Below are 20865 nucleotides of genomic sequence, written 5' to 3'. Positions count from 1 at the left end.
AAACTGTGCAAAGATGCTGAGTTCAAAAAGTGGAGCCCTTTTGAAGGGCCATTAAGGGCAATATGTGTTGTGTGTGATTATATTTTCTGACTAGATTAAACTTGTGAAAAAGGGGTTGATAGGACAGTAGTGAAAATAAGGGTGACAAGCAGATGGTAGGAAACAGTGGAAAAATATAGGAATTTGCAGGATGGAGGTGGGAGAGCACCATAGCTAACGACTTCACACCATAAGTGTAGAATTACACAAAGAATTTCATGACTTTGGAGAGTCACCACATCAGGGATGGGTGACAACAACAGAATAATGTTGTACAGCCAAATGTGTCAAAGCAGGTGTGCCAAGATGGCACACAGGCAAATTGAAGAGCAGTGTATGGGGCATTTTTTTTATGGTACAGATGCCTATTTTTTGTTTTGTTTTGTTTTGTTCTGTTTTTTGTGGAGAGAGGAATGTTGGGGAAGATGATTAGGAATGGGAGTGTGTCAGGTAGGTAGAGTAAGTTAGGTAGTAGGTACAGAGATGCAGAACATACAAGACAGATAGGGATAATGATGGACAAAGAGAGTTGGGTGACATCATGATTGGGTATTGGTAGGGGACCCTGGGGGGGCATCCACATCCAGCTTGAGAACAGTGAGACTCTAGTCCTCACCCTCAGAACTGTCAATACTGTCTCCTGTGCCATTTGCCTGGGTCAGTGTAGATATGGCATTCTTTTGACAGTTCAATGCAGGGCCTTTTCAATCCTGCTGATTCAGGTACAGAGAACCCTTTTCATAATGCTTTTCACCAGCCGTGTCAGTTCCTAATGGGTTACAAAATCACCATCTCCGCTACTAATGCAGCAGCAGCTAGGGCAGAGCTACCTGATGCAAGTTAAGCAGGTAGGGCAGGAGGTGTAGGGACAACACTGACAGGTTGTCACCCAGGTGTACTGGATGTCTGTGATGCCTGTGTTGGTGCTGCCACAGCAATCTGTGGTAACATGGTGTGCCAAACCCCAGTGGTTGGTTTAGCTCCCTTTGTGGATGCTAATTTTGTTTTCAGTAACAGTGTATTAAAAAATTAATAAATATATATATATATATATATATATATATATATATATATATATATATATATATATATATATGTATACAAGAGATAGGGTGGGAGAAGACAAAAAAGAGAGAATTAGATTAATGGCATGTCACCTTAGTTTATTATTTCAATAAATAAACCAATAAGAGAAAGACATATGCACATCCAGAAATGATGGGAAGGATTTAATGTGTCCTAAATCAATTAATCAGAATGGTATGATATGACTAACAGAATCATGTTTTTTAATATGCCATATCAGATATCTGCTTTCACAGTTAATTAATTGTATTTGCCAAATTTTAATTGCTAATGTCATGTAGTATTGCAGCTTATATCTTTTAAATATTATCCTGAAAAAATCTATGGTGTGCTTCTGGGTATTGATCCCAAACACAATTATGCTGATGTATGCATTGCCTAGTGCAAAGACCAAGAGTTATTTAGCAGGTATGTATGCTTGATAGTAAAGTTAAGGTATGTCTTCTCAAGATGATATATAGTGATGGACTGAAAATATTTCTCCTCCTTGCATTCAGACTTGATGCATACTTAACCCATACCTCTTTGAGGTGAGTTAAACTTTCCTGATGGGCTTCATGGTTTTCTGCTATCTCTGCTGTAGCTGTACAGTGCAGAAATGAAAAATAGATATATGAAAACATAATGAATAACTAAGTTTGCTGGCTAATTAAGCCATATCATAGACAGTTGATGGGTCAGTATACTTACACAACTGAGGAGTGTTTGTAGTCTTAAATTCATCCCCCTATTGGTTCAGGATCTCCCGCTTATGTCTCTTTATGCCACTGTGGTGGTGACGACATTACTCCCCAGTGAATGGCATAACAGTTGCACTGGAGACAGCCTTGGCCAAACTATTTCAAGCTTCATCTTTATACTGAGATCTGGTATAGTCCCTCCTGCAGCAGCCTCCAGCTGTAACACTTCATGAGGCACTCATCATTGTCATGTTTAATATTATTAGACATGCTATACTGGGCATCTACAAGAAGCATTACTGATATATTTGTTGCAATAAACATAGTTATGATACTCATTAGAATTTATTGTTGCATTCCTAGTCAAAATGTTATGACATATAGCCTTCTGACAACCTCTGTAAAAGTATATATTTGTTGCAATAAACATAGTTATGATACTCATTAGAATTTAGTGTTATATTCTTAATCAAAATGTTATAACACATAGCCTTCTGACAAGCTCTGTAAAAGTATCTGTAAACTGGATTTGAACCCTACAACACCTGTTGTATTTCTTTAAACTCATGTCACTTAAACCTTGTGCCACAGAGAAAGTTGCATACAATGCGCATTTTCTTCATTGTGTACTATCCAGAATAATGACATATGTACAGCAGTGACAGCCTCATTTGCACTGCAGAAGTTGTTCCAAATTGATTTTTTTCCCTTAGGATGAAAAGTGTCTGCATGCTGCTGAGTGGAGTGGAGCGCAACTGCAAAAGTCATTGAAAAACAGGCAAACATTGAATTAAATTTTTCCTCAATCAAAGGGTATACATAAAATTGATCAGAACAAGAGCTGCATTACAGTGACACATTCATCCTTCTTACATGTCCTTGCTACTTCAGGACTTTAATTTCTGGTGCACAATATCAGGAATGTAAATCATGTCAAATAATGGAAAGATAAGAGCTCACATGTTGTTAGCAATACTGAGAATATCTGCGTTTCAAACGACAATACGATGATATAACAAAATGTGTATAAGCATGTAATCAGACCACCCTCTGTAAAACTATAACTTAACTGGATTAAAACCATACATCACCTCTCTTTTTTCTGTAAAAACCTACTACTCTTGCTGCTGACCAATTACCCAACGAATTTCTCAGATTAGCAGCTGACTCTTGTGGGAGGAGAGGCTGGACTCTGCCCTTCTGAGCTGGGAATTTCTGGTTAGAGGCTTATAGTGCCTGCATATCCTGTTACTTACTGAAATTGGTACACCTTGTTTGCTGTAGCATAGACTAGATCCAGGCCTGCTGAATCTAGCTTTATTTGTATGCTTGTTGTTTGTTTATTTCCCTGAAACGCTAATTCCACCTAAAACCACTTCTGTGGATCCCTAATGATATATGCATTGCTTACTGTACTTATTTCCTTGTTTCACTTGAAAGAAAGTTACTGTTTGTCGTTTTTGCATTTAAGTTACCTGTAACACATTGCATTTAAGTTACCTGGCACTTGCTCACTAAAGCAATTATATAAGTCAGCTCTAAAAAATTAAAAGCACTACACCCTCACAAACTCCCCTTGAGTACCTTGTTCCCCATTGGCCCTTTTTTCAATTACAAAGGAATTCCCAATACTATTCTAGCATGTCCAAAGGTCAGTTGTCAGTCTCCTCTCCGGTCCAGCTGGTGAATCTGGGAATCTTGAGGCAATGTTACAACTGCCTCATGTACACAGACAACCCTCTCCTCCTCCCAACAAATTCCAACACATGTGAGAGATGCAACCATATAGCCAAACTGGAGGCTAAGCTCTCTCAACTCAGTACTGGCGTAACCAGTCAGGAGGAGAAGGAAACCACACTCACTACAATTCCAGTCTCACATAGACCTACCACGACAACAAACCAAACACATAAACACACACATAGCTCACAAAGCCAGTGTGCTGAACAGTCACAGCCCTTAAGGCTAAACAGCACACCTGATACACTTGTAATAGGTGACTCTATCATCAGGCACACTGACGTCCCGCTCACCAGGCTAAACAAGGAGAAGGTCATGGTGAGCTGCCTGTCGGGCGCTAGGATCCGCCACATAACACAAGCACTCAGGTCACTCCAAGGCAAGTACAAATATGACTCCGTCATTGTCCATGCTGGTGCGAATGACCTGAGACGTACCTCCCTGGACTACATGAAAAGAGACATAGAGCAGCTCTCTGAGCATGTAGCCCAGGCCGGTATGACCCTGACCTTGAGTAGCATCTTACCCTCACCAAGAATGATGCCACAATATGAAGACAAGATGATCAATTTCAACAATTGGCTTAAGTGTTGGTGTCATTCAAAGGGGATCCAATGCCCGTCAGCCTGGGATGACATGCTCGACAAGCCACGATGCTTCGCTAGGGACGGCTTGCACCTGTCACCCTTGGGCTTTCGGATATTGGCAAAGGCTCTTGCTACCCCCATAGTGCCTTTTTTAGGCAAGGCTCAAAAGACAAACCCACCTCCATAGGTATCACAAGGGATAAGAAACTAAGAGTAATGCTACACAACGCCAGAAGTCTAAACCTCAAGATGCACGCACTCGAAACTCTCCTTAGCACGGAGAACATCGATATCTGTGCAGTAACAGAAACCTGGTTCAAGGCTCCTGAGAGCACCCCAGCACTACTAGGTTATACCTCATACCATGCTTTTCGGCCCCAAAACTTGGACCGAACCACAAAAGGAGGGGGAGTATCAATATTCGTCAAAGATACCCACACCTCCAGGTTGGTGGCACAGCACAAAGCATCAGAGACTATCCATGTGCAACTAACTGTGGGAAAAACTGCCTTCCGGTTTATAGCCTGCTACAGACCACCCTCCCAAACACAGGAACCCCACTTGGCCTTCCTGAGAATACTGGAAAATATGAAGGTCTCTCCAAACACCATTATATTGGGCGACTTCAACTACCCAAACATAGACTGGGAGCATTACTCTAGCTCCAACACCCTAGCCCAAAGGTTCCTAAAATTTATAAACTCAAATGCTATGGAACAACTTGTTACCACTCCCACAAGAGGGGAAAACATACTGGACCTGATCATCACCAACATGGGGACACGATGCTCCAGACCAGAAGTGTATCCCTCACTGGTAAGATCAGACCATAAACTAATCTCACTGGATATTCACATCCCGACCCCACCCCCTGCCCAGAAAACCACAGTGAAAAACTTCTCTAAAGCAAATTTCACACACCTCAAAACCGAGGCGAAATCCTTCAAAGCCTGTGGAAAATACGGCCCAGACCGCAGAATCCTTTATAAACGCATTCTATGAACACCTTCAGGAATGCATGGATCATGCAATCCCAAATAAAACCAAGACCCAATCCTCCAAAGGCAGACGTCCTGTCTGGTGGACCCCAACCATAAACAAACTATACAATAGAAGGAGGAAGCTACTACATGATAGAGCAAAATCCCAAAAAGGGAAGGCATCTCTGATCAGTATTAGCAAAAAACTATGGGCACTCATAAAATCATCTAAGGCCAGCTTCAAGAGAAAAATTGCACAGGACACTAAGGATAATCACAAGGCTTTCTTTAGTTATGTTAGGAACCTGGGTGGGAATTCCCAGATATGCTCAGAATTAGTCCAAAATGACAAAAAATACACCGAGCCCACAGACATTGCCAACATCCTAGCTGACAGGTTCAGTGCAAACTTCTCCCCCTCTCTCCACCAAAAGGGCAAATATCTGTCCCAACAGAGTGCTGCGCCCCTGACATCTCAGATGCTCAGGTAAGAGCTGCCCTCTCCAAAGCAAAAAACACAGCATCAATGGGACCAGATGGTGTCCCGGGCTGCATCCTACATGAACTCCAAGAAGAGCTAAACCTAAACATAAAACTACTGTTCAATCTTAGCCTTACTACAGGATATGTACCCAAAGAGTGGCGTACAGCAACAGTGGTCCCTCTCCACAAAGGTGGTGCCTCACCGGATCCTGGAAACTATCGCCCCATAAGCCTGACTAGCTTGGTCTGCAAAGCTATGGAAAGGATCATCATGGACCTCATAAATAAAGATATTGGGGACCTACAGACACTGGATCCTACCCAGTTTGGCTTTGTTAAGGGCAGATCCTGCCTCTTAAACCTGGTTGATTTCTTTGAAACAGTCACCAAGGTCATTGACGAGGGGAAGGTGGTCCACACAGCCTGCCTGGACCTCGCAAAAGCCTTCGATACAATACCCCACTCAGGCATTATAGATAAGCTCGCCAGCTTAAATATAACCCCCTATGTCACTAGATGGGTTGCAAACTGGCTCAAGGACAGAACCCACATGGTTAGAATTGCTGGAGCCATGTCAGACTCCAAACCAGTTACAAGTGGCGTCCCACAACGCTCAGTCCTGGGACCTCTCTTGTTCGGTATATATTTCTTAGCGGTACAGGCCAACACGGAAGGACTGTGGCTGACCAAGTTCGCAGATGACGGCAAACTGGGTGCCATAATCAACTCTACAGCCGACACAAGCATCCTCCAAAAGGGCCTCATAGAAACAGACAACTGGTGCCAGAGCCATGACCTCAAGCTAAACGCCAAAAAGTGTATAGTCATCCCCTTTGGCAAAAACAAAGTGCCCACAAATTACCACATAGGTGGTAATCCATTAAGTACAGAAGAAGTGATTAGGGACCTGGGGACCCAAGTTGATAGCAATCTCTCATTTGACAACCACGTGGCCAAAGTGGTTAGAAAAACATTTTATATAGCCCACCTAATCATGAAGGGATTCACATCTAGATCAGGGGAGGTCATCGTACCTATTTACTCATCCCTCATCAGGCCCATAATTGAGTACAATGCCCCTTTGGGATGTACCTTACCAGACACATGCAGCAACTGGAAAGACCCCAAAAGTACCTCACCAAGAGGATCAAAGGGCTCAAACAGATGCCATATGCTGCCTGGTTAAAGATACTCCAGCTCTACTCAGTGGCATACCGCCTGCTCAGAGGCAATCTGTGCCTGACGTATAAAGCCATGTCCAACCCGGAATTAATGGACATGCTGCACCTCAGAAAATCCAAATCCCATCGAGCTATGTGCTCGAGAGACTTGAACCTCAGCACTGAAATAAATAGGACATGCTGGAGGGACAGATTCATAACCCAGAGGCTCCCTTCACTCTGGAATGAAATCCCAGTCCAGGTTAGGCAGAGTCCCACATTGACTCTCTTCAAGAGGAATCTTGATGAGTGGATGGGAGATCGTAGGTTTACCCTGGCTATCACTTCTGTGTCACTGTTAGACAGAGGCACAGTATACTAACCTCAAAAAAAGGCATAGCAAAATTAATTTAAAATGGGTGGCAAAAGCCAAACACACTCTGGCTAGGCTTATAAATGCCCTAGTGCAGATAGCCTAGTATGAACCTATGAACCTATGAACCTATGAACACAATCACATACCCCATCTCCATTCTAATTAATCGGTCTATCACAGAACAATACATGCCTAAACTGTGGAAAATATCTTACATCATACCTCTGGATAAAGGCAGTTATCTAACTACCGTCCCACAACCATTCTATCCCCGTTAGCAAAAATCCTCAAAGAATGCATTCACAAGCAACTCCTAAACTACCTACTAAGGAACAACTTTCTCTCAAACTCACAGCATGGTTTCAGACCAAAGCATAGCACCATGAAAGCCTTAATTTGCTTCACTCATGCCATCAACCAGCTGAAAAACAACAGTCGACTAGTCTTATCCATCTTCTTTAACATGTCAAACGTCTTCAACATGATATCACATCAAAAACTGCTAAATGAACTAGCCTCCATAAACCTTTCCCAAACAGCACTAGCCTGCTTCCACAGCTACTTAACTGACTGACAGCAAGCAGTTAAGTGGCACAACTCACTCTCTCCCTTTCCACCAGTCTCAGTGAGCATTCCACAAGGGTGAATCCTCGGTCCACTACTCTTCTCTATATTCACCAATAAACTGTATACTGCTACTAGCAATGCTACCATTATTCAATATGCTGATGTCTGTTTCCTTATATGCTCAGCCCCAACTCTTCCCAGACTCCTGGAAATGCCACAAAAATCCTTCCTTTCTATTCATCAGCTAATACTCAATCCAAACAAAACTAAACTGATGATCTTTCCTAAAGGCAAATCACAAGGAACTCATTCCACTTCAGTATCTTTTCATCTAACAGTACCAAAATAGAGCTAGTAGAACATACTAAATTTCTGGGGGTAACGATTGATAATTCACTAAAATTCAATAAACATTTAGCTTTAACCATTAAAAAGGGACATTTTAAACTTGGAGTTCTCTATAGAGCAAAACCGTTCCTCACCAATAATACCAAAAGACAGACCATAGCCAGAATACATCTCCTCTCCACCTTACTATATGCCTCTTCCATCTTTACTAATATTAAAAAAAACAGACCTGAAAAACCTCAAGGCCTGCTATAATGAAATAGCTAGATTTGCCCTTAACCATCCAAATAATACTCATCACTGCTCTGCACTACAAGAACTAAACTGGATTGAACTTCCCACCCTCCTCCACGTAAATCAACTAACCATCACCCACTCCATCATCTACCAACCAGACTGCCCAGATCTCAAAACACCTAGTACAGCCATACACCAACAATAGAACTTTGAGATCCTCTCATAAATTATTACTAACAACCACAAAATCCAACAACAGCTTTGGTGAACCCCTTTTCTCATACAAAATATCCAAGATCTGCAGGCTGGAACTCCATCGCACAACTAATTGTAAACACCACTAATACTAATAATTTCAAATCACTCCTCAAAAACTACCTAAACAACAACTAACTGTGCTCCTGGTCTTGCCCTGGAACCACTAGTCTGCACTCCCACTAGGGGTACAAAGATCCTAGATCTGGTACTCACAAATAAGGGACAGTGTTGTACCCCCCAAGTGCAATGCCATCACTACTTAGATCAGATCACAAAGCAGTCTGCCTTGAAATAAATATAAAATTAGAGCCCCCACCTAATCCCAAAGCTTTTAAGAACTTTACTAAGGCAAATTATCTTCTATTAAGTGATAGCATAACTAATTTCAAAGCTCCCCCAAACTCAGAAAACACAGAAGCCTATGAAGAGGTGTACACAAAGTCGATGTATGATCATATAAACAAATGCATAGAAACAGCAGTACCAGACTGAAATAAGTCTAGGACAAAGCACAAGAAGAAGCCTCCCTGGTGGACCCCTGGTATAGGTTGTGCAACAAAAGAAAGAAATCCTATCTGAAGTAAGAGAATCAACAGAGCAAAATCTCCCTCGTTAATCTAAGTAAGCAAATCAGGCAACCAGTCAAGTCTTCAAAAGTGAATTGGGAGGCAAAACTAGCCTCCCAAGCTAAGGATAACCACAAGGCATTTTCACTTATGCCTCCAACCTTAAGGGAACACCATACAGTATGCAGAGTTAGCTGTAGACAGCATCACCTATACCTATCAAGAAGATATAGCAAATTTGCAGACCAATGAATTCATCTGAAATGTCATCTTCTGATCACCTCTGGTTACTCCTTAAGAAATGCCCTCCACCATTCTTCCACCAGTGATGAACTCCAAGAAGAGCTAAACCTAAACATAAAACTACTGTTCAATCTTAGCCTTACTACAGGATATGTACCCAAAGAGTGGCGTACAGCAACAGTGGTCCCTCTCCACAAAGGTGGTGCCTCACCGGATCCTGGAAACTATCGCCCCATAAGCCTGACTAGCTTGGTCTGCAAAGCTATGGAAAGGATCATCATGGACCTCATAAATAAAGATATTGGGGACCTACAGACACTGGATCCTACCCAGTTTGGCTTTGTTAAGGGCAGATCCTGCCTCTTAAACCTGGTTGATTTCTTTGAAACTGTCACCAAGGTCATTGACGAGGGGAAGGTGGTCCACACAGCCTGCCTGGACCTCGCAAAAGCCTTCGATACAATATCCCACTCGGGCATTATAGATAAGCTCACCAGCTTAAATATAACCCCCTATGTCACTAGATGGGTTGCAAACTGGCTCAAGGACAGAACCCACATGGTTAGAATTGCTGGAGCCATGTCAGACTCCAAACCAGTTACAAGTGGCATCCCACAACGCTCAGTCCTGGGACCTCTCTTGTTCGGTATATATTTCTCAGTGGTACAGGCCAACACGGAAGGACTGTGGCTGACCAAGTTCGCAGATGACTGCAAACTGGGCCATAATCAACTCTACAGCCGACACAAGCATCCATCAAAAGGGCCTCATAGAAACAGACAACTGGTGCCAGAGCCATGACCTCAAGCTAAACGCCAAAAAGTGTATAGTCATCCCCTTTGGCAAAACAAAGTGCCCACAAATTACCACATAGGTGGTAATCCATTAAGTACAGAAGAAGTGATTAGGGACCTGGGGACCCAAGTTGATAGCAATCTCTCATTTGACAACCACGTGGCCAAAGTGGTTAGAAAAACATTTTATATAGCCCACCTAATCATGAAGGGATTCACATCTAGACCAGCGGAGGTCATCGTGCCTCTTTACTCATCCCTCATCAGGCCCATAATTGAGTACAATGCCCCTTTTGGGATGTACCTTACCAGACACATGCAGCAACTGGAAAGACCCCAAAAGTACCTCACCAAGAGGATCAAAGGGCTCAAACAGATGCCATATGCTGCCTGGTTAAAGATACTCCAGCTCTACTCAGTGGCATACCACCTGCTCAGAGGCAATCTGTGCCTGACGTATAAAGCCATGTCCAACCCGGAATTAATGGACATGCTGCACCTCAGAAAATCCAAATCCCATCGAGCTATGTGCTCGAGAGACTTGAACCTCAGCACTGAAATAAATAGGATATGCTGGAGGGACAGATTCATAACCCAGAGGCTCCCTTCACTCTGGAATGAAATCCCAGTCCAGGTTAGGCAGAGTCCCACATTGACTCTCTTCAAGAGGAATCTTGATGAGTGGATGGGAGATCGTAGGTTTACCCTGGCTATCACTTCTGTGTCACTGTTAGACAGAGGCACAGTATACTAACCTCAAAAAAAGGCATAGCAAAATTAATTTAAAATGGGTGGCAAAAGCCAAACACACTCTGGCTAGGCTTATAAATGCCCTAGTGCAGATAGCCTAGTATGAACCTATGAACCTATGAACACAATCACATACCCCATCTCCATTCTAATTAATCGGTCTATCACAGAACAATACATGCCTAAACTGTGGAAAATATCTTACATCATACCTCTGGATAAAGGCAGTTATCTAACTACCGTCCCACAACCATTCTATCCCCGTTAGCAAAAATCCTCAAAGAATGCATTCACAAGCAACTCCTAAACTACCTACTAAGGAACAACTTTCTCTCAAACTCACAGCATGGTTTCAGACCAAAGCATAGCACCATGAAAGCCTTAATTTGCTTCACTCATGCCATCAACCAGCTGAAAAACAACAGTCGCCTAGTCTTATCCATCTTCTTTAACATGTCAAACGTCTTCAACATGATATCACATCAAAAACTGCTAAATGAACTAGCCTCCATAAACCTTTCCCAAACAGCACTAGCCTGCTTCCACAGCTACTTAACTGACTGACAGCAAGCAGTTAAGTGGCACAACTCACTCTCTCCCTTTCCACCAGTCTCAGTGAGCATTCCACAAGGGTGAATCCTCGGTCCACTACTCTTCTCTATATTCACCAATAAACTGTATACTGCTACTAGCAATGCTACCATTATTCAATATGCTGATGTCTGTTTCCTTATATGCTCAGCCCCAACTCTTCCCAGACTCCTGGAAATGCCACAAAAATCCTTCCTTTCTATTCATCAGCTAATACTCAATCCAAACAAAACTAAACTGATGATCTTTCCTAAAGGCAAATCACAAGGAACTCATTCCACTTCAGTATCTTTTCATCTAACAGTACCAAAATAGAGCTAGTAGAACATACTAAATTTCAGGGGGTAACGATTGATAATTCACTAAAATTCAATAAACATTTAGCTTTAACCATTAAAAAGGGACATTTTAAACTTGGAGTTCTCTATAGAGCAAAACCGTTCCTCACCAATAATACCAAAAGACAGACCATAGCCAGAATACATCTCCTCTCCACCTTACTATATGCCTCTTCCATCTTTACTAATATTAAAAAAAAACAGACCTGAAAAACCTCAAGGCCTGCTATAATGAAATAGCTAGATTTGCCCTTAACCATCCAAATAATACTCATCACTGCTCTGCACTACAAGAACTAAACTGGATTGAACTTCCCACCCTCCTCCACGTAAATCAACTAACCATCACCCACTCCATCATCTACCAACCAGACTGCCCAGATCTCAAAACACCTAGTACAGCCATACACCAACAATAGAACTTTGAGATCCTCTCATAAATTATTACTAACAACCACAAAATCCAACAACAGCTTTGGTGAACCCCTTTTCTCATACAAAATATCCAAGATCTGGAGGCTGGAACTCCATCGCACAACTAATTGTAAACACCACTAATACTAATAATTTCAAATCACTCCTCAAAAACTACCTAAACAACAACTAACTGTGCTCCTGGTCTTGCCCTGGAACCACTAGTCTGCACTCCCACTAGGGGTACAAAGATCCTAGCTCTGGTACTCACAAATAAGGGACAGTGTTGTACCCCCCAAGTGCAATGCCATCACTACTTAGATCAGATCACAAAGCAGTCTGCCTTGAAATAAATATAAAATTAGAGCCCCCACCTAATCCCAAAGCTTTTAAGAACTTTACTAAGGCAAATTACCTTCTATTAAGTGATAGCATAACTAATTTCCAAGCTCCCCCAAACTCAGAAAACACAGAAGCCTATGAAGAGGTGTACACAAAGTCCATGTATGATCATATAAACAAATGCATAGAAACAGCAGTACCAGACTGAAATAAGTCTAGGACAAAGCACAAGAAGAAGCCTCCCTGGTGGACCCCTGGTATAGGTTGTGCAACAAAAGAAAGAAATCCTATCTGAAGTAAGAGAATCAACAGAGCAAAAACTCCCTCGTTAATCTAAGTAAGCAAATCAGGCAACCAGTCAAGTCTTCAAAAGTGAATTGGGAGGCAAAACTAGCCTCCCAAGCTAAGGATAACCACAAGGCATTTTCACTTATGCCTCCAACCTTAAGGGAACACCATACAGTATGCAGAGTTAGCTGTAGACAGCATCACCTATACCTATCAAGAAGATATAGCAAATTTGCAGACCAATGAATTCATCTGAAATGTCACCTTCCGATCACCTCTGGTTACTCCTTAAGAAATGCCCTCCACCATTCTTCCACCATTGATCACAAAAGAACAGTTTGCCACTGTGCTCTCCAAAGCTATAAACACGGCTTTGATTGCTTCTGACAATATCCCAAGATGCCTCTTAAATAACTTGAAACAAGACCTATCAGGCCCCCTAGGATCTCTATTCAACCACATCCTTCAGACTGGCTTTGTCCTTGTGGAGTGGAAGACAGCAACAGTCATCCTTCTGCATAAAGGTGAAGCATCAACAGGCCCAGGAAATTACAGACCCATAATTTTGACTAGTCTTATATGCAAGACCGTGGAAATAATAATAACAGACCTGATAAATAATGACATAGGAAACCTCCAAATACTGGACCCAACCCAGTTTGGCTTTGTCAAGGGCAGGTCATCCCTTTTCAGTCTGGTGGAGTTCTTTGAGAAAGTCACTAGATGCATGGATGAGGGTAAACAGTGCATACTGCCTACCCTGACCTGGCAAAGGCATTTGACACAATTCCCCAGTCAGATATTGCAGGTAAACTCACAAAACTGGTTATAAATCCCTATGTCACCAGATGGTTAGCCAAATGTCTCACAGATAAGGCACATGTTGTTAAAGTGAGAGAATCCAGAACCAGAAAGAGGCCTGTTGCTAGTGCTAAACCACAGGGCTCAGTGCTGGGACCTCTCCTATTTGAAATATGCGTCTTTGAAGTCAAGCCTAATGTAGAGGGTCTTTGGGTCATTATGTTTGCTGACAACTGCAAGTTGGTAGCAATCATTGAATTCCCCCAATGATGTAGATATCCTTCAGAAGAGTCTGACTGAGAGATGAGAGATCAAGGTACACAAATAGATAGTAGCTTGAACTTTGACCATCATGTGTTCACAGTAGCAAGGAAGCCCTTCTGTGTCACACAGTTTATAAATAAAAGCATGGCATCCAGAGCCAAAGAAGTTATAGTTTCAGTGTACTTGGCCCTCAACAGACCAATAATCAAGTAAAATGTACATTTCAGCATGTACTTGACCAAGCACTAGTGATAGTTGGAGCAGATTCAGAGGTTCCTTATAAGGCAACCTGTAAATGGTTCATCTCCCAGGCTCTGCTTGTAAATGTTTTATCTCCCAAGCCCCTGCTTACACTTACCAAGGGTATCAGAACTTGTCAGAGATTTGTGATGCATGGCTAGGCTTAAAAAGGCCCTCGTGGTCATTAGCCTAGAAAACACCTATGAACCTAAAATATTGATTGTATTATTATTATTATTATTATTATTATTAATAATAAAGTCACTTAGCATTTAAAATGTGTGTTTTTAATAAAATCATATTCAGACTTTAAAATCCTTAAGCTTTTTCCTGTTAGTGGTGACAGATTTCAGCAGACTGCTTTTACAAAGCTTTAAATTCTATTAGTTTTTAGGCCATTACAATGTATAAGCATTGTTGTTATATCTCTGTCTAATTAAATGAGCTTCTGTCTGCTTCTCTTACTTATTATAAATCCTTGGTTGCATATTAAGTTCTTTTAGAAATCGCAGCTGGCTCCATGGTATATGGGTATAAAATTCTCAGTATGACCCAAGACGCCTGTGGACTGAGTTGCATCCTAGACACTACAGTAGCCAGCAAGAGAGGATGGGAGTGAGTATTCAGTGCTGACTCAACCATCCTGGGGAAGAGAAGTATTCTGGACCATTGCAATTTTGGCACTTATTGCAGGAGTAATTGCATTGTTGGTATTGCTATGGACCATGGGCATGTGCTATGCCTTGCCAAGCTGATTATAGTAGCTTCAAAGCTTTAAACTCTATTAGTTTTTAGGCCATTACAATGCATAAGCATTGTTGTTATATCTCTGTAAGACTGTAAACAATTTCTCCAAAGCCAACTTCACACTTCCTAAGACAGAAGTGGCAAACTTCACGACACCCATGCTGACGGACAATAGAGATACAACTGCTGAATCCTATACAATTGCACTTTATAAGCACTTACACGAGTGCATGAATCGTACAATCCCTAACAGAACCAAGATGCTATCCTCCAAAAAACGGAAGCCAATCTGGTGATCCCCTGCTATAAACAAACTCTACAACAGAAGAAAGAAACTGTTGCAAAAAAGAGTAAAATCCCACGATTGGAGGAACTCTGTGGTCAGCCTCAGTAAGAAGCTGAGATCCCTCATAAAATCCGCCAAAGCTAGTTATGAAAACAAAATTGCCACTGATTCCAAAGACAACCACAAAGCATTCTATAGCTATGTCAAGAATCTCAATGGCAACACTCAGATCTGCTCTGAGTTACAGCACAATGACACTAAATATACAGAACCAACTGATATTGCCAACATCCTGGCAGATAGGATCAGTGCTAACATTACCACTCTCTCATCTCCTAAATGGCCCAGCTCTATACTGAAAGAATGCAAAGTACCTGTAATCATGGCTGCACAGGTACAAAACACACTCTCTGAAGCCAAGAACACAGCATCCATGGGACCTAGCAACATCCCAGGCTGCGTTCTACATGAACTACAGAATGAACTGCCACCCCACCTAAGTACCATGTTCAATCATAGCCTCACCTCAGGCTTTGTGCCCACTGAATGGCACATAGCAACTGTTATCCCACTCCACAAAGGGGGAGCCACCACGGACCCTGGGAACTACCACCCCATTAGCCTGATGAGCCTGGTCTGCAAGGCTATGGAGCGTATCATCATGGAACTTATAAACGATGACATTGTTAATCTCCAAACATTGGACCCTACCCAGTTCGGGTTTGTAAAAGGCAGATCATGTCTCCTAAACCTGATAGACTTCTTTGAAGCAGTCAACAAAGCTGTAGATGAGGGTAAGGTGGTTCACATAGCCTATCTATATCTCACCAAGGCGTTCAACACCATCCCCCACTCTAGAATTATAGACAAACTCACTAAACTAGGTATAAATCCCTATGTCACAAGATGGGCTGCCAACTGGCTCACTGACAGAACCCACACTGTGAAAGTAGCAGACTCTAAATCCAACTTCAGACCAGTGACAAGTGGAGTACCACAGGGTTCAGTCCTAGGTCCTTTCGTGTTTGGTATCTACTTGTCTAAAGTACAGGCTAACACAGAAGGTCTTTGGCTAACAATGTTCGCAGATGACTGCAAACTAGGAGCCATAATCAAAACTTCTAATGACGTGGACATTCTACTAAAGAGCCTCACTGAGACAGATGCCTGGTGTCAAAGCCACGGCCTCAAGCTCAATGCCAAAAAGTGCATTGTCATGCCTTTTGATAAAAACTCTATACCCATGAACTACCACATAGGCGGCAGTCTACTTAACACCAAAAGTGTGATAAGAGACCTTGGGGCACAGGTGGACAATAGTCTCTCCTTTGATAATCACATCACCACAGTAGCCAGGAAATCCTTATACGTGACACACCTCATCACAAAAGGTTTCTCATCCAGGAAAAAAGAGGTTATTGTTCCCCTTTACTCATCACTCATTAGACCCATTATAGAGTACAATACTCCTTTTGGTATGTACCTCACAAGAAATCTGCAACAACTGAAAAGGCCACAGAAATACCTCACAAAGAGGATTACCAGCCTCAAACAGATGCCCTACGCAGACCGTCTCAAAAATCTCCAGCTTTACTCCGTCGCATATTGCCTATTCAGAGGTGATCTCTGCCTAATTTACAAAGCTATGTTGAACCCAGAGCTGTTGGACATGCTCCACTTAAAGAAATCCCAATCCCACAGAACTACATACTCTAGGGACCTAAACCTTGCCACCACAATAAACCGAACATGCTGGAAAGATAGATTCCTGTCCCAGAGACTTCCCATACTCTGGAACAAACTGCCTATCTATGTCAAACAAAGCTCCTCATTATCACTCTTCAAGAAAATTCTTGATGATTGGCTGGGAGATAGGACATTCACCCCGGGGATCACTTCTGTGGCTCTGCTTGACAGGGGCACAGGAAAATAATTTTCTTGGGTGGCAAAAGCCAGGGTACCATTTGGCTAGGCTTATATAGGCCTTAGGGCCAATAGCCTAGTATCTACCTATGAACCTATGAATCAAGTGGGGCACATGTAGGGAAGACGTTGAAGGCCCTTGTAATAATACAAGCTTGCATAGAAGCCACTAGGGGGCAGGGGTAAGTTAGCAAAAGTTCCTGTATATTTGCATCGTAAATTACAGTCTAGTTGGGTGAGGTGGTTATGTAGCTTTGTGAGTAGGATATAGTTATTAAACATGAAGATAGTCCATACTGTGACATTTAGATAACCTCAGTCTAAGAGATGCTAAGCCATACTATCAGGTGGTCAGGATCAGGACATATTCCCTCCCAGGCAGAACCGGTGATAGATGCAAAGTAGGGCACAATACACTTTTATGTCTACCCAAATGTTACCTTTATCCTGTTAGGTCCTGCCTTATCCAGCAGCAGGTTCCCGTTGGATGAGGAAAGAAAGACTCAAGACCTGTAAGAAGTGGCTGATAGTTGGCAGGTAGGAATATAAAACAGCACCTAGAAAAAAATGGATTTACTTCTTAATTTCAAAATACCAAAATCCCAAGGTTCAGAATATCAAATTCAGAATCTTGAGATCTTGGAATCTCAAAATTAAGACCCCCCCCCAAAAAAAAGCAGTCAACACATCACAAAACATGTTTTTGTAGGGGGCAAGCCCCCTGCACCCCCCCCCACTTGGGGGGCTGTGCCCCCACACCCCCTGCTACTTAAATATACCAACTATAAGATCACACTACAGTGAGGAAAAGGGAAATCTCCCGTTCCGCGCTGTATGCTGATCTCTTTTCAGGATTTCGAAGTTTTAAAACTTCGATCATGTGAATTTCTAATTTTTAAGCTTTGAAATTCTGTAGGAGACCAGAGAAAGTACGTTTCTGTTGGAAATAATGATAATTTCCCACCATTCTGTACAGATAGAGTATGAAATACATTTGTGGCAGCATTTGAATCAGTTAATATAACTGTCAGTACAGTTTCCTTAAATAACAATGTGAATCTAAGGGGATACTTTACTACTGCCAGAAGTGAAGCAGTTACAGTCTTACATTGCCTAATTATTGGGATATACTTTTGTGTATAAGAAGGGTATGACAATCACAGAAACAATAATCAGTTCTTGTATGTCAGTTATTACTTCTTTTTGGTTTGGTTGTCATTTTAAGTCATAGCAGGACCACTGATATAATATCAGTTGGAGGAAGGCTGACAATTGGAAGACTAGTGTTTATTTATTTTAAAGTGTATGAGTTAGCTTGAGCTCAATATGACCATGTGTATATTTAGAATTAATGTATAGTCACATGATCTCTTGATATGCTTTGTTCAATAAGAAGTTCATATTTCGGGTAGGTACCTCATAATTTAGTTTTATACAAGCAACTAGATATAATGCTGTTTTGCCAGAGTCATATTTATGTTAAAGACAACTGAAGCTATTTGCCACACAAACTACAAATGCATAAAATGGAGAGGAATAACTGATAAATAAAAGAAAAAAGTTAAATCAAAACAATTAGTCCTGTTAAGAAATAGTACAGTTTACATTTTTTCATTCTCTAAAGGTTATCTTTAGATTATAGTGACATATACACAGTTTAATAACTTGGCATTTCAAATTAGACATTAATATTTCACTAGTTAATAACAACTTCATTGTATATTTAGTTATTTTATTTTATGTTATTTATTGACATTTTATTACTTGGCACAGTGGTGCAGCTGTTTGCATTGTCACCTCACAGCAAGCGGTTATCCATTTTGATTCTTCACTGGGGTGCCTTCTGTAGGGAGTCTGCATGTCCTCCTTGTGTTCACATGGGTTTCTTCTGGGTGCTCCAGTTTCCTCCCACATTACAAAGATATGCATCTGGAGTATTTCTCTCTGGGCCTTCCCTGAAAATGGGCTCTGTCCCAGTAGGACTTTTCTGGTAAACAAATGTCTAATAAATAAATTACTGGAAAAGTCAGACTGGGTAGGAGCCCATTTTCAACAGAGGCCGAGGAGGAAAAGCTCCAAAGTATTACAAAACATTTTAAGAACAATACTTTTACAGTCTTTCAAATAATACAGTAAACAAATACAGTTTAAATAATTATACCAAATTAAAAGTAACATGAAAATGGGGTGGCCACGGTGGTGCAGCGGTTAGCATTGCCACCTCACAGCAAGAGGTTCTCCGGTTCAATTCTCAGCTGGGGTGCCATCTGTGCGGAGTCTGCATGTCCTCCCTGTGGTTACGTGGGTTTCCTCTGGGTGCTCCAGTTTTCTACCACATTCCAAAGACATGCTGTAGTTGGATTGGACACTCTAAATTGGCCCTTGGCATGAGTGTGTGTGTGTGTGTGTGCCTTCTGTGGAAGGTTGGCTGCTGGGCTGGCAACTCGACACCATAAAACTCCACTGCCAATCATGTGCCGACAGGTGATCCACTGTGGCAACCCCTAACCAGGAAAAGTTGGAAGAAGAAGAAATAACATGAATAGATACAAGTAATATGGCAATGATTTAACAGCTAGTGAAATTTTACCCAGTTTGTTGGCTGCCACAGACTTTGAGGACTGACTTATTTTGAATGGTGTGGGCTGGATTCACTTATTTTGGCTGCTGCAGGCTTGGAGGACTGGCTTATGGCTTATTTTGAATGGAGAAAGCTGTGTGTGTGTGTGTGTGTGTGTGTGTGTGTGTGTGTGTGTGTGTGTGTGTGTGTGTGTGTGTGTGTGTGTGTGTGTGTGTGTGTGTGTGTGTGTGTGTGTGTGTGTGTGGGTGGGTCTGTGTGTGTGTGTGTAAAATAATGCCTCATTTAACTATAACTGGTGGCTAGAGAGAGTAACTTAGGCTCAAACCCTCAACCTTGGGTGTAGGTAGCAAGATCCTGAATTAAAGAAAAAACAAAACAAAATTCACAGCAGCTTCCAAATAAAACTTGTAATCCAGAAAATGAAACAGCTTTTCAGGCAGAGCAATAAAGCCCTGAGCAGGGCAAGCTTAGAAAATTGTGAAAAAAACCACAGATGGTTCAGCACACTTCAGTTCACTTTATTCCACAGAAACACAGCACATATTCCACAGAAACACATTTAAAATGAAAACGTATGGTGGAGCGTTAATGTGCTGAGTTCATGTGGAATAAAGTGAACTGAAGTGTGCTGAGCCATCCGTGTTTTTTTTTCACAATTTATTTCAGAATGTTCTAAGCTTGCCCTGCTCAGGGCTTTATTGTTTTGCCTGAAAGCTGCTTCATTTTGTGGATTACAAGATCCTGAATTCCTTACTCAATACCACTTGTGAAAAGCATTCAGATTTTTGCCTCATATTTTTGTTCTGTTCTGTTCCTCATAAAATCTGTGGTTTTCTGGATTTTTAATTCACTAAATAATGACAGACATTTGAATTTCAGACTTCACATTCTTCAGAAAGTACATGGTAACATAAAACATTTATTCTCGCAATTTTCTAAGTTTATAAGATCAATATTTTAAATTTGTCCCTATTTTTGGGGCTGTATTCCCCATTACTGGCTTTGTGCATTTTTTTTTGTGCTAAGAGGTTGAGAGCTAAACTGAGAACTGAATTCACTGAACATGTTTGGGGGCTGTATTCCCCCATTATTGGCTTTGTCTAGGTGTTTTGTGCTAAGGCGTTGAGAGCTATGGTGAGAACTGAATTCACTAAAT

Source organism: Protopterus annectens, chromosome 2.part1 (assembly GCF_019279795.1).
Source record: "Protopterus annectens isolate FY-2018-M chromosome 2.part1, PAN1.0, whole genome shotgun sequence".
In the NCBI taxonomy this organism is placed as follows: Eukaryota; Metazoa; Chordata; order Ceratodontiformes; family Protopteridae; genus Protopterus; species Protopterus annectens.
Note: the sequence above shows the minus strand (reverse complement) of the source record.